General features: G+C 39.4%; 1 protein-coding gene across 1 annotated transcript in view; it reads left to right on the forward strand.

The window, feature by feature from the left end:
• The window catches only part of LOC126474640 (aminopeptidase N-like), a 196,818-nt gene that overhangs the window by 126,741 nt on the left and 53,350 nt on the right, over window positions 1-16,727 (forward strand). The gene's annotated exons all lie outside the window — the stretch shown is intronic.

A 16,727-nucleotide genomic window follows, 5' to 3' on the forward strand; every position in this document is an offset into this window, starting at 1 on the left:
CTCAAATGTATATAGTGAAATTATGGTACTTCTGAATTCGAAATAGCAATCTTACCACCTTTAATTAGATTTTTTGTTATTTTGCTAAGTCAATTTGATGGTTGATACCAGCATTTTGAAGTTCAAAATTTTCCTCCCACCATCTTAAGTTTCTCATGATTTCCCTAAATCTTTTCAGGCAAATGTCAAGATGATTACCCAACCACAGTAAGAGTCAGTTCCCTCTTTCATTCTTATCCGACAGCTCAAGTGCTACATTTCCCAGGAACTAAACGTCCGAAAACACAAACCTCTTGTATTAATTCCTTGCACACTGCAATGTATTTTCTTGTGAATCACAGTGGATGTAGTAGTACAAATCATGAAACTAAACTCACTCTCTCCATAAACTGAATTTGTTTCAGGAATGGCGGAATTAATTTTATTAGTATAATACGATACATATGCCATAGTTAGTCAACAGTCATTCATTACTGAAAGAATTATTTAATCAATATAACAAAGGCTAATGGATAACTAAACAAATAATGTTTTTTGCCTTGCTTCACAAATTTTATTACGGTTACTTCTCAACCTGGGTTTCGGGTTACAAGCCTATTTTCAAGTACATTACTAATTTAGTTAATTTATAATGTTTCACCAAGAACCTTCAGTTGATTCAGTGTAAATTCTAATGGCTAATTCATTGCATTTTTGTGTGACTATCACATTTAATATTAGGGAGTATTATGTATTATGTTTATTAGCTACCTACTTCAAGCAGAGAATCAGAGGTAAATTACTGGTGTTGTGACCTCTGCTCTAACAACTTCATCTATGGCCAGTCTCAGAGGTATAATAACATATCATTCATTGCATACCCTTCACTAATACTTATGAGATGATGACTTCATAATAGATGATGACTTCATAATCTAAAACCTCTAGAAGGTTCATTTTCATTTGAAATTAATTAAGTCTCCTGTAATGAATTGTGTCACATTATGACTTTTATTCCACTGTCAAAAGCTTTTCCATTTAATTTTTTGCAATAGGTCAGGAGTTATTATGGCTGTTTTAATTAAATTACAGAAAGTAATCTCAGTTCCCTTCTCTGAGGCAAAGTAAAATAAAACCAAATGGGGTAATTGAATAACTGAAGTCCTGTTCTGAATTTCATCTTACTGTGAACATAGTGATCCATGTTTATCCACAGATATTTTAAGTGTAATTACAATAATACAAGTCCACACACACACACACACACACACACACACACACATGACCATTGCCTGTGTCTGCTGAGGTCAGACTGATCTGGACCAAGGATGAGAACACCCCATGTATATTCCCCCAGAAACTCAACGCCTTCTCCCCTATTCACTTCAATTTATCCTTCTTAACCTAACATGCTACCTTCGTCAATCCTGACCCCCCATTCTCAAGGATGACTACATCAGTACCTCACTCCATATCAAACCTACCAGACACCAGCAATACCTGCACTTCAACATCTGCCTCCTATTCCATACCAAGACGTCCGTTCCATAGAGACTAGCCACCCATGGTTGTCATATCTGCAGTGACAAGCAGTCCATCTATAAATACAGTAATACACCGCATTTAGACAACAGATGGGACAGAGCAATAACGATGTAAATCAAATTTATTACAATGGTCAGCAAAAACAAATTATTTATCGGTACAGTATTATGCACTGCAATAATGTAAACTGAAATCATTGTGACATAGAAGACTTCATAAAATGTAACAACGTCATCTAACAAATAATTTTTCTTCTTCTCATGTAAAATTTCCTCAAAGCACACTAATAAATCATTCCCCATTTTTAGCAGAAATCTACATTTCATTGGAGTTGATTTTTTTATAATTTGTAGACCATTTTCAATTGAACTGAGACCTTGTGTCAATTTTGCAACCATCTTTGATCTTCTTATTGAACTGGGTCTAAAGAACCAGATTGCTCAATGTTTTGCTCTTGCTCATGCATTTCTACAAGCTCATTGATTGTCAGTTCCCAATTTTGTGAAACCAACAGTTCTTGAATGTCGTCCCCATCTCCCTCTAAATTTAATTATCTGGCAAGATAATATACTTCTTCAATCACATTATCATTCTAATCAGGGTTTCAGTGGTAAAAAAATGGACAAAGTTTTTATGTGAAATTTCATTGCATGATTATGCAATGATTCTCAAGGAATCTAAAACACTCAATAGCTTCTGAAAATCTTTTGTAGAGAGCTCACTGTTTTGTCTCTTAGTTCTATGAGAATGCTCAGATGGACATTTCTTAATGATCCCCTAGTCCAACAATGGAAAATCCGGGATGGAATGTAACAATACGAGAGAAGGAAAGTTGCTACTCACCACATAGCGGACATGCTGAGCCGCGATAGGCACAATAAAAAGATTCACACAAACATAGCTTTCAGCCATTAAGGCCTTTGTCAGAAGTACACACACACACACACACACACACACACACACACACACACACACACACTCATGCAAGTGCAACTTGCACACACATCTGCAGTCTCAGAGAGCTAAAACTACACCACAGCTCTCTGAGACTGCAGATGTGTGTGCAAGTTGCACTTGCATGAGTGTGTGTGTGCATGTGTGTATGTGTGTCTACTGCTGACAAAGGCCTTAATCGCCAAAAGCTATGTTTGTGTGAAACTTTTTATTGTGCCTATCACGGCTCAGCATCTCTGCTATGTCGTGAGTAGCAACTTCCCTTCTCTCGTATTGTTGATTCCCTAGTCCATTCATTAAAGCAGGCTCATTGTATTGAGTGGCAAAAATACAACTTTCACACATGGGTCATAAATAATTGGAGTAACAGGAGGATGACACAGTGTGTCCTCAATTAATAGAATTACTATAAATGGGATTTGTATTAATTGGCAATAATGTTCAACTTCAGGTATGAAGAAATGGTCAAATCAGTCCTCAAAAAGGAAAACTGCCACCCAAGCTTTGTCATTCAACTTCCAGATCATAGGCAACCCAGCTTTAAATATATTTTTAAAGCTCTTGGATTTCCTGAGTGATAAATTTTAATTTACAATTATCTGATGTATTTGCACCGGCCTTCACTGTCAGTCAATCTTTTCCCACTTTAAAGCCGGGAAAGGTTCTCTCTTCAAGCACAAAAAAGTTCTTTTAGACATCCTCTTCCACTTGCTGCTTCTCCACTTTCTGGGATGCTATGCCAATTACAATGACCTCTGAATTGGCTAAATCAACCATTATTAACTTTAAACACTTCATCTTTGTCTGCCTTCCCATTTTCTTCTTTCAGTCTCTCAAAAATCAGCTTAGCTTGAGAGCACACTATGTTTTGGTCAACAAGAGAATTTTTCACTCTTATTTAATTATCACATCATAGTTTTAACATTGTTTGCATCTGAGCAATAATGTCATGATGTCAACAAATTATATTTGAATTCAAAGCCTGAGCATTTTCGCAGCTTCCAGAATTTTGTCTTTACCTTTTATACTTGTTCTGCCTGTTAATTCCATTAGAACAAACTTGTTTAACAATTTATGAATTTTAATTTTTGCATTGAATTTTTGATAATTTTAAGTCTATGTTCTATTTTCTTCTCTTGTTTGATGATAATGAATCAGTTATGTTTCATTTGGATGACTTAGTTAGAATCTGTTAACCAAGCCAGCTCCATGGATAAACAGACTGTGCATGAAAAAATTCTGAACTTGTCATGAACCAATCATTATACGGGCAAAGTGGGAAACTAGAGGTGCTCAGATAGATGAATCATGCAATTGTGTAAAACGGTGTAGCATATTTCACAGTATTACTGCATAAACAAGGGTTCACTGAGCCTTTCACAGACCAACATCACTCTCCCTTCCTTGTACAGAAACAGATGTCCCATATGTTGTATCTCCAGTCACCTACTGCCCCCCAAATACCCACCATCTGGCCACAAAACAGCACTCCTTCATGACTTAGTATCACCCATGACCGGAGCAACTGGATCACATTCTCAACCAGTGTTTCAAATAACTCTTGCGATGCCCTGAAATGAGAAACACCCTGCCCACTATCCTTCCCACCCCTCACACGGTGGTATACTGTCACCCGCCATACCTATTCAATATCCTTGTCAGTCCCTATCCCACCCCTGCTCCCAATACCGTGCCTTACTGTTCATATCCCTAGAAATAGACATAGCTGCAAGACCTGTCCCATTTATCCCCTCACCACTATTTATTCCAGTCCAGTCACAGGCATCTCCTAACTCACTAAGGACAGAGCTAACTGTGAAAGCAGTCGTGTAATCTACAAACAAGCTGTAACCACTGTGCTGCTTTCTGTATGGGCATGAGAACTTAGATGCTGTCTGTCCACATGAATGACCACTGACAAACTTTGGCCAAAAACCAACTGGACCACCCAGTTGCTGAACATGCTGCTGAACATATTGTGCTTTACTTCAATGACAGCTTCACAGCCTATGCCATCTGATCTTTCCCAACACCATCAGATTTTCTGAAATGCACATGTGGTAACCCTCCCTGCAATATATCCTATGTTCCTGTAACCCTACCATCCCCTTCCCTTCTCTAACTCAGAACTACACAGCCGTCAGTTTCACCAATGCATCTACTAATCTTTCTTGATTTCTCTACATCTATCATTTTCCCTTCCCCCCTCCTCCCCCCAAACCGCCCAACTGCACCTATCATCCCTATTGTGTCCCCATCATATCCCTGCACACTTCCACAAGCAGCTCTCCCCCCCCCCTCCTGCCCTCCTATCCCTCCCTCTCCCCACCACCCACAACAGACTGCTGCTCCCATCGGATGCAGTTGCAGCTCACAGTCTGGCCACAGTAGCTAGAGGCAGGGGTTATGTATGTGTAAGTTTTGCTTTTATAAACATGAGTATCTTTACCACTTTGAAAGAAGATCTTTTGGCCAAAAGCCTGAGCATATAACAGTCTTTTCATTGTGCCTGTCTGTGACTCACCGTCTCTTCTATTTGGTGAGTAGTAATCTATCCATCTGACTTATGTTACGTAAGCAGACTGTTATTAAGGATTGTTTGTTATTAGATAATACATCATACACACACAGTTAATAATAATTGCTATTCTCGACTGTTGTGTTCTTTGTTTCATTTCCAATTGCTGAATGTGTTCTCCCATTCTGCAGTCTAAAAATTATGTACGCTGACAGAACAGATGAATCTAATGCCAACACCACCAAATCATATTCATTACCTGAACATAATTGACAAGTTTCCTGAAAGAAACTTTTCATATTTTACAATTCAATTGTAGCTTTTGGCTCTGGTTTCTGTGGGACAGATGTAGCAATGTTGTTATTACAATTGCTTTCACATGCTTTACAATATGTTAGGCTTTTCTTAACTGTGGAAATCTCCCAGTATTTTTTCACCTGCTTGTTCTGCTTCAGTAAGAATCTATAAGGTGAGAAACTTTAGGCCGCTAATAAGTTGTGTCACTGCTAATTTTAGAAATGAAACAATAACATGTGCAAAATCATTGTAGTAGCCATTGTTGTTGAATACCATATTTCATTTAATTGTGCTGTGTTCAGGCTTCATGTTTTAGAGTGAGTGATGAAGCAATTTGTGGTCTTTTGTGTGTACTACCTACGCTAACTTCGTGAAAAAGGAAGCTCACTATCCACAATGAGGATGAATTCTTGGCACCAAACAGGAAGTGGCAGGATAGAGGCTACTCTGTGTCCAGGAGATGCAGCCTACCCCCTCCACACTACTTTTCTTCCTGTAGCAGTCTATGAGCTGTGGTAGAGCTTGCTTCTTTACTTTCTGCACTCCTTTCAATATCGTCAACAAAATTTTACAAATAAAAATTGTTACACCTTGTAACTGTTATATTCTCTCACTTGGTATGCTGGTCACTAGAAGGAATATTATTTCTGTGTCAATCTGAAGAGTGATAAATGACCAACATATTTTTGAAACTATATCCAGACTTTTAAATGCTTAAAAAAATCCTTGATAATGGCCCTGGATGGAAAACGTGGTCTGTAACTTGCCTTCAAATGACTTTTCGTTCTTGCCATAAATCTCATGATTAATTCCTCTGGACCAGGAAAAACCTGATAGGGAACAGTACAACACAATATATCAAATATTAATAGTCCAGCTACACACAAGTTGCCAAGAAATAATGAGTGTTTTGAGAGGAAAGTGACTTAACCATTAACCATTCTGTATGGAAACCTCATGTAAATATATGTTCTATTTTCAGTGGTTTCTGAGACAACTTCTTTAAAACTATCAAGAACAATAATTGTGCTTAAATCAGTAAATTATTAGACAGTCACTTGTCATGTTTTATCATCAAATTCTTTTACTAATAATGTTGAAAAAATCCTTCACTTCATTCAGTAGGATTTGTTGTTTACGCGTGCAGATGTTGTTTTGCTGATTGAGACTCAATTTTTATCTTTACTGCAAGCATGTCCATTTCAAAAGTGTAAGCTACTCTTCCCTTGTTTCTAGGCTGTTGTTTAACCTGCTCCAGTGGTGGAGAAATGTCAGACAACCTTCAAGGAAATGTAATAAAAGGGGCTCAAACCTGGAACCTTTGCCTTCACGGAAGTTTACAGACTTGAGTCCCTGTTTGGCACACAGATTTAATTTCCCAGGAAGTTTCAAATCAGCACACACTCTGTTGCAGAGTGAAAATTCATTCTGGATTGTTATGGTTGATCAAACCACCAGGATAGGTTTCACTGAGATACTGTACAACTGATTTTGAGAAATGTGCTGCAGATGTCCCATTGGGAGTACTTGTCCATGTCTACATCAATACCTGTACTCTACAAGTCAATGTGTAGTGCATGGTGTAGGGTATGTCCCCCCTGTATTTTTCTGATTCCATTTGTGTATGGAGTGTAGGAAGAATGACTGCTTAAATGTCTCTGTGTGTGGTGTAATTCATCTAATCCTTTGGGAGAGATAGGTAGGAAGATGTAATATGTTTCTAAATCCTTACTTAATAGCCTACTCTTCTTGAAACTTTGTAAGTAGGCTTTCATGAGATAGTTGGCATCTACTTTGAAGTGTCTGTCAGTTCAGGTCGTACAGCATCTGAGTAATATACTTTTGTGCCTCAAAGAAACCTGAGTCCATTTGCGCTGCCAATCTGCATACAGATTCAATATCCCCTTTTAGTTCTCTTTGGTAAGGGCCTCATACATATGACCAAGTTTCTAGAAAGGGCCGCTTGAATGTTTGTAAATAACTTCCTTTGTAAACACATTGCATTTTCCCAGCATTCTACCACTGAACCAAGGTCTACCACCTGATCTATCTGTGTGGGTATTGCATTTAACATCCATACAAACTCTTACAAACAGATATTTGTATGAGATGACTGGTTCAAAATTGGTTCAAATGGCTCTGAGCACTATGGGACTCAACATCTGAGGTCATCAGTCCCCTAGAACTTAGAACTATTTAAACCTAACTAACCTAAGGACACCACACACATTCATGCCCGAGGCAGGTTTCGAACCTGTGACCATAGCGGTCGTGCGGTTCCAGACTGAAGCGCCTAGAACCACAGGGCAATACTGGCTGGCTGATGACTGGTTCCATCTGTGACTCAATAATACTGTAGTCATAGAAAACTTTTGTTTTCATGTTTTGTGAAATGTGCTGTTTTTTGTATCTTAATGTTTAAAGTAAGTTGCCAGTCTTCAAACCACTTTCAAATCTTATCAAGATCTAACTGAATATTTGTACAGCTGCATTCTGACAGTACTTCATTATAGATAACTACACCATCTGCAAAAAGTCTGAGTTCACTATTAATATTGTCTGCTCAGCCATTAATATACAGCATTAACAACAAGGCCGGCCGAAGTGGCCGTGCGGTTAAAGGCGCTGCAGTCTGGAGCCGCAAGACCGCTACGGTCGCAGGTTCGAATCCTGCCTCGGGCATGGATGTTTGTGATGTCCTTAGGTTAGTTAGGTTTAACTAGTTCTAAGTTCTAGGGGACTAATGACCTCAGCAGTTGAGTCCCATAGTGCTCAGAGCCATTTTTGAACAACAAGGGCCCCAGCACACTTCCTTGGGACATGATTGAATTTACTCCTTCATCTGTCAATGAGTCTCCAACCAAGATAACAAGCTGTATTCTTCCTACCAGGATTCTTGATCCTGACACAAATGTTGTTTGATATCCTGAATGTTCATACTTTCATTAACAGGCACTGGAGCAGTACTGTATCAAAAGCTTTTCAGAAGTCAAGAAATAATGCATTTACCTTACTGGCTTGTTCCTTGTCAACTCCTGTTAACTCAGACACTGCTCTGATTGTTAAACGGCGATCTTGTCAAACAAGTTTACCGATTTTTTCAATGTTTGCATCAGTTTTTGCTGACAATGGTCTGCCAGTGTGAGTGTCATCACTGGTGTCTTCGCGGCCATCTTCAAACCACTCAAACACTTGTGTTCGCGATAAACAATCATTGCCGTACACTTGTTGTAACATTACAAACGTTTCACTTGCAGATTTTCCTAGTTTGAAACAAAATTTGATGTTAACACGCTGTTCTTTCTGTACACTCAACATTTTCCGACGCACAGACAAAACGTCAACTACTTGAAACAGACGCCACGGGCAGACTGAGTGCAGGAGGCAGATGAAACTCGAGCAGTAGGCGGAGCGAGAGTCACGTGACAGGCCACGCGACTTTCAGCCTTATTGCATTCGTTCCATGTTCGTTTCCAACCAAATGACACTCTTCCATTGCTCCATAGGCCAGGTTTTATAGCTCTGACACCACTTTTTCCAGTTAAATGCATTTGCATAAATGATGAATGGTTTTGGAATTTTTGCTCATCCTGCAGTTCCCAGTTATGGAGCTCCCTGCATGTCGTTTTGATGCTGGCAGGATTTGCAAGTGTAACATTCAGTTCTGCAGTGACTCTTACAGCTATAGTCTTCTTACTTTTTGTCTCAGTCTCCTTCAATGACTATCTGTCATGGTCACTCAACACACACATTCATCTGCATTCTCAATTAGTGGATGACGTTACTGTGCTTTTCCTGTATGCAGTATAAATCTTCAATACAGTGCCTCTTGAAACACCAAACACTTTGGCTCTCTTGGTTACTAATCATCAACCATACAAGCACCAACAATTTACCCATGTTCAAATTCACTTAGCTCCAGTATAATGCACTTACAAGAACACATAACACTGTTCTGACAGTGACTGACACTTGCAACATGCTGAGGTCATTGCTCGTGGTCAAAAACAACAGAAAAACCTGCAAGCTTGGATAGCATCTGCATTACGTTCAAGCATGCATTTCTTGTGGTATTTCCCCATTTCTGTCTAACCCCAGCAACTCATTATGTTTGAGCACAGAATAAGTTCTAAGATTCTATGATAACTGGATGTCACTGAAACAGGATGGTAGTCTTGTGCATCATTTCTGCTGTTCTTCTTGTAGTAGAATGTGGTCCATGCTTTCTCGTAAATATTCAATAACGTTCTACAAGCTATTAATTATTAGTGGATCTTTCAGTTTTCTTTTAAATTATTTAAGTTTGTTGTTTTTTGGATTTTACTTAGTAGTGCTTTGTAGAGAACTTTTGCTTTTTATAATCCACAGCCCTGATATACTGACATTGTGTGTACATCCCTATGAAAATCATCCTTGTTTAATGCTTATTTATCTCACTGTTCAGAGTTGAAAACTGCTGATAACTCTTAATGAAACAGGTACTTTCAAATATAAATACACTCCTGGAAATGGAAAAAAGAGCACATTGACACCGGTGTGTCAGACCCACCATACTTGCTCCGGACACTGCGACAGGGCTGTACAAGCAATGATCACACGCACGGCACAGCGGACACACCAGGAACCGTGGTGTTGGCCGTCGAATGGCACTAGCTGCGCAGCATTTGTGCACTGCCGCCGTCAGTGTCAGTCAGTTTGCCGTGGCATACGGAGCTCCATCGCAGTCTTTAACACTGGTAGCATGCCGCGACAGCGTGGACGTGAACCGTATGTACAGTTGACGGACTTTGAGCGAGGGCGTATAGTAGGCATGCGGGAGGCCGGGTGGACGTACCGCCAAATTGCTCAACACGTGGGATGTGAGGTCTCCACAGTACATCGATGTTGTCGCCAGTGGTCGGCGGAAGGTGCACGTGCCCGTCGACCTGGGACCGGACCGCGGCGACGCACGGATGCACGCCAAGACCGTAGGATCCTACGCAGTGCTGTAGGGGACCGCACCGCCACTTCCCAGCAAATTAGGGACACTGTTGCTCCTGGGGTATCGGCAAGGATCATTCGCAACCGTCTCCATGAAGCTGGGCTACGGTCCCGCACACCGTTAGGCCGTCTTCCGCTCACACCCCAACATCGTGCAGCCCGCCTCCAGTGGTGTCGCGACAGGCGTGAATGGAGGGACGAATGGAGACGTGTCGTCTTCAGCGATGAGAGTCGCTTCTGCCTTGGTGCCAATGATGGTCGCATGCATGTTTGGCGCCGTGCAGGTGAGCGCCACAATCAGGATTGCATACGACCGAGGCACACAGGGCCAACACCCGGCATCATGGTGTGGGGAGCGATCTCCTACACTGCCCGTACACCACTGGTGATCGTCGAGGGGACACTGAATAGTGCACGGTACATCCAAACCGTCATCGAACCCATCGTTCTACCATTCCTAGACCAGCAAGGGAACTTGCTGTTCCAACAGGACAATGCACGTCCGCATGTATCCCGTGCCACCCAACGTGCTCTAGAAGGTGTAAGTCAAGTACCCTGGCCAGCAAGAACTCCGGATCTGTCCCCCCACTGAGCATGTTTGGGACTGGATGAAGCGTCGTCTCACGCAGTCTGCACGTCCAGCACGAACGCTGGTCCAACTGAGGCACCAGGTGGAAATGGCATGGCAAGCCGTTCCACAGGACTACATCCAGCATCTCTATGATCGTCTCCATGGGAGAATAGCAGCCTGCATTGCTGCAAAAGGTGGATATACACCGTACTAGTGCCGACATTGTGCATGCTCTGTTGCCTGTGTCTATGTGCCTGTGGTTCTGTCAGTGTGATCATGTGATGTATCTGACCCCAGGAATGTGTCAATAAAGTTTCCCCTTCCTGGGACAATGAATTCACGGTGTTCTTATTTCAATTTCCAGGAGTGTATTAATAACAGGGTCAGGTTTGTAATTCTTAAAATACATCGTCATGGTTGTCTGCAAGCAACACTTTTTGCTAATCTTACTGCTTTCATTTAAAGTTCGAAAGACTGCTGTGCAGTAATGTTTTTTTTTTCCCAGAATAGTATACCATACCACAGTAGACCATGAACATGGGCATAATAAACATTTAACACTGTTTCAGCATTGCAACAATATTTGAGCATTCTTAGTTTGTGTCAGAATTTGCATAACCTTTTGTTAAGCATTTATACAAGTTTTCCCATGTTGGATATACATCCACCCATAACTTGAAAATTTTGTATGATTCTTTTGCTGAATATGGCAATTCTCCGTTGTAAAATGTACATTGGTTTTAGTTTTATTTCTGATGTAGTTGAAGTTCATCTGTACAGTTTTCTTATCATTAACAGTTATCTTTAAACCATTTTTCTACTACTTCTACTGTTTTGTTCCTGCTGCAGCTCATAATCATTCTTTCCTTTCATAAAGTGGCTCAAATCATCAGCAAATAATACAGTATCTGCTGTTGAAATCTGTTGTGGTAGATAGTCAATTAAAAAAACCAAACATCAATGGGGCCCATACTGAACGCTGGAGCACCCCATAGTTGACTTTTTTATATTCAGAATTGTACACTTTATCTTCCTGAAAAATTTATGCTCTTTCTGCCCTATCAGATAAATAATAGGAAACACCAAAATGGTTTTAATGGTAGTAGATCATGACTTATAAGGTCAAAAGTTTTTAAAAAGTTCAAAAAAATTTATAGATTTGTTCATTATCCTCAAAACTTTTGTAAATGACTTTTAGGAAATTGAAGAGAGTTGTTTGCTTAGATTTGTCTTCTCTGAAATCATTTTGTGCATTTAAAAGACCTTTGTTTTTGTTTAGGAAGTCTAGCAATTTATCATACATTGTTCTTTCAATTATTTGTTAATATACAGGTGACAGTGACAGTGGTCTGAAGTTTTTATTGTCAAACTTTTCATCACTTTTATAAACTGCTATTAGTGTTCACAGCTTAAGTCTACTTGTAAACAATCAAATGGAAATGAGGCAATGATTTTCTCAGCAAGTTCAGAGACAACTTTACCGACACGATATTTAGTAATTTTTTCAGGGACACCACTGTGGTTAACTCATGAAAAGATTTATTTCCACATTACACAGATGTATGAAGTTTGGATGACATTCAGTGGAGTAGGGACAAGATGGCGCCGAATGAAAAGTGTAACGACACGTCTGTCTCTACAAAAAAGGAAAAAATCAGCGGTTCTACATGTAAGCAATGCAGAAAACGTGTGATAAAAGAAATCTTATGCGTAAAGTGCAATTTTTGGCTTCATGAGAAGTGCGCAAAAGTGAACCTGAAATTCATTAGTGACGAAGTTCCGTGGACATGCACCGACTGTTTGCAGTGGGAAACATCAGAACTTGTAAGTACCATAAAGTCAAAAGAAGAAATAATTAAAGTGTTACAAAGTGATATCGGAACTCTCAAAAAAGAGATTCAGTCTCTGTAAGAAGAAAACGTAAAGCTAAAAAGTGAATCGGCAAGCTGCGTATGTGGAAACCCATTACAGAACAAAACAAACAAATGTGAGGACTCTTTTGTGCAAACTCCGTTCGCGAGCAAAAAACAAAACCTTGAAAACTTACATGTGCATATTCCCGCAAAAACAATGGCAGAAAGCGAAACATGTGGAAATTCAATAAACTCGCGCGTGCAAACTCCGTTATTGGGAAGTAAACAAACCTGTGTAAACTCGCATATGCAAATCCCAGTGAAAACAGTGGCGGAAAACGATTCGTGCGGTAAATCTGTAAGCAAATATAAGTGGAAAACTGTGACGTATAAGAAAAAAGATAAATGTGAAAGAAATCCAGCAAAACAGATCGACAAAAGTGATTTCTTTGTTATCGGCGATTCCATGTTAAAAAATGTAGTGGTTCCGAACTGTAAAGTCGATGTTCGCCCTGGAATCCGACCACAGCAGATTGTGAAACATTTCAACAACATTAGGAACACGGAAAAATCCAACCAAAACAACAATGATTCCAACACAAATTTTAAAGGCGTGATAATTCACGTAGGGACAAACTCTATTAGAAGCAGCAGACAAGAAGAAATCATAAATGATATTCGTAATGTAATTCGGTCAGCCAAAGGTTTGTTTACAAGCTCCAGAATTGTTATCAACGGAATTCTACAAAGAAGATCGGTGAGTAACGCGTATACAAACAAAATAAACACCGGCATTAGGGAACAGTGCGACGAACTTGGTGTTGTGTTTGTTGACCCAAATAAATTTCTCGACGACAAATGTCTGGGTAGGGATGGCCTGCACCTAAACAGACTAGGTGCAATGACTTTCAGTAAAATGCTCCTGGATTTATGTAAAATTATAAAAAATAAGGGAAACTAATACGGTCTGCAGGGGGTGACTATCCAAGAATAACATATGCAAACAAAAAACGTGAGTGTAATCGTAATAAGGAAGCAGTTGAACCAAAACAGAACGACATTAAAACGAAAAAAAGTGGGAATGCAAATAGCGGTGGAAAAAATTACTTAACAGTTGTTCACCAAAATATATGTTCCCTAGCAAATAAGACCCAACAGCTAGAAGTGGAGCTGGAGTCTACAGAGTGCTCAGTTGTTTGTCTCACTGAGCATTGGTGCAATGAGGCTGAAATTAATCAGTTAGTCTTGCAGTCTTATAATTTAGCGTGTGCATACTGTAGGACTTCTATGAAGTGTGGAGGGTGTTGTATTTGTGTAAAACAAAATTATCAGTATAAGACCAGAAGCGATTTATGTGTAATCAGTGAAGAGCAACATTTTGAACTGGCAGCAGTTGAAATCAGGGACCAATACAGGTGTAGGAATTTGATTATCTTATGTATATACAGATCTCCTAGTGGAGACTTCAGTATCTTCTTCTCCAAACTTAATCATGTTCTTGACAAGATATCCACTCCAAAGAACCACATTCTCATATGTGGAGACCTAAATGTGGATAAACTGAATCCTGATTCTACATGGGACTCATTACAAAGTCTTGCTCAAAGTTTCAATTTAGTTCCAATGGTTAACAGTGCAACCAGAATAACAAAATACTCAAAGACAGCTGTTGATCAGGTATTAACAGATTTAGGCAAAGAAAACTGTGAGGTGGTGGTAGCAGAGCTAGGATTATCTGATCACTCAGCTCAGATCATTAATATAAAAGTGGCTCCAAAAGAAACAAAGAAAATGCATATTTACAGACGATTTTTTTCTAAAAAAAATAGACATGAGTTTGCCAAACAGATAGCAGGACAAACATGGGACTCAGTATACTCAGAGGTAGATGCAAATGAAAAATTCAAAAATTTCATGACATTGTTTAAATTAAATTTTGAAGAAACATTTCCTAAAGTATTATGTCCATTACCAACACCAGGAAAAAGCAAGTGGGTCACAAAAGGAATCAAAAAATCATCTGAAACACTAAAGTACCTGAGCTCCATTAAACACAGCCAAACTAATCCTGCTTTCTCACTCTTTTATAAAAGATATAGGAAAACATATAGGAAAATATTGTTTGCAGCAAAGAGAGCTCATAACTCCAAAATAGTGCACTCTGCTGAAAACAAAAATAAGGCAGTATGGAAGATTGTGAAGCAGGAAACTGGTACCAGGAAAATGAATCTGTCAAACTTGAAAATCAAAGAGGAAGGGACTTTAATAAAAGACCCAATATATTTGGCAAACTATATAAATGATTATTTTAGTAGCATAGGAATAAAATTACAGGAAAATTTTCTAACAGCCCCTCAGGTCAAAAAGCCAAATAATGGTGTATCACACTCAATGGTGTTATTCCCTACAACACAGGAAGAAGTCTATAAAGCAGTCAGCAAACTGAAAAACAAAAACTCAGCTGGTCTGGATGAAGTCCCCATTTTTATAATTAAGGACTGTATCAAGAACCTACTTCCACTTTTAGTTGATATTATAAATCAATCTTTCAAGCAGGGCTACTTTCCAGACTATTTAAAATATGCGAAATTACTACCTCTCTTCAAAAAAGGTGATGCAGGAATAATTGAAAATTATAGGCCAATTTCTCTACTATCATGCTTTGCAAAAATATTAGAAACTATTATGAAAGATAGGCTAATCAATTATTTAAATAAATACAACTTACTGTCTGTTGACCAGTTTGGATTTCGATCAGGGAAAAGCACAGAATCAGCAACAGCACACCTCACAAAACACATTCTAGAAGCATTAGATAAAGGGAACTACACAACAGGTATATTTCTTGATCTAACTAAAGCATTTGATACAGTAGACCACAACATATTGTTAAATAAGTTAGATGAACTTGGAATTAGGGGACTTGTGAAAAAGTGGTTCCAGTCATATCTAAAAAATAGAAGACAGATAACTGAAATCTCACATATTTCAAGTTGCTCAAACTATATTGTAAAGGGAAATACAGAAGCGTCCGATCTTACCCGTCGGCTTTGACCCATGACGTCACAAATGTAGCGGAAACGACTATAAACGACAATTCCAATATGGCGGATATAAAAACATCGCATACGTATTATAAACACTGAAATACACAAGTTTCACAAAAAGCCTAATGACTCTAACGGGACAAGCGTGGGAAATTGGGGGTTTTTGGGTGGGGACAAACTAAATATACACAAATGTAGCCACCGACCGCCATACAAAACCACGCAAAACAACAAAATAAGTCAACATCACAAAACTGACCAAATGCCAAAAAACACATTCCTATCCAGAATCGGACACTTCCCTTGACCTATATAGCTCAACAGAACCTACCGATCACATCCTCCAATACAAAAAAAAAAAAAAACGAACACTTCCCTTACACCTACATACATCTACAACAGCTCCCAATCACATAAATTACGATCGAACACTTCCGTTGACCTATATAACTCAACAGAACCTACCGATCACATCCCCCAACACCAACCTAAAAAACCAACACTTCCCTTACACCTACATACATCTACAACAGCTCCCAATCACATAAATTACGATCGAACAAAGATAATAATAAACAAGTGGTACTCGAGGCCAGGCAGGGGGGGGCTGCGCCCCCCCCTGACCTCCCCCCCGCCAAAAAAAAACCTCCCAACCTAACCTCGTATTCAGGGCTATGCTACAGATCAATGTGTAGGTCCCTAACGTCACGGGTCAAAGCCGACGCGTGAGATCGGATGTTTCTGTTGACACAAAACATACATCAAAAACAAAAAAAAAAAGGAACTTACCTCAAAAAAGTTCCAGCCCCACAAACTAGATTGGCCACCACAATCACACACAAATGCACACACGCACGCGGGAAATACAGAAGCGTCCGATCAACAACTTCGGCGATTAAACCGAATAGTTGTAAGAACTTGATAACTTCTAACGGTGTCTTTCATATCCATTCCTGAACAAAAAACCACAACCAAATACACTC

This window comes from Schistocerca serialis, chromosome 4, assembly GCF_023864345.2.
Source record: "Schistocerca serialis cubense isolate TAMUIC-IGC-003099 chromosome 4, iqSchSeri2.2, whole genome shotgun sequence".
NCBI classification, from domain to species: Eukaryota; Metazoa; Arthropoda; class Insecta; order Orthoptera; family Acrididae; genus Schistocerca; species Schistocerca serialis.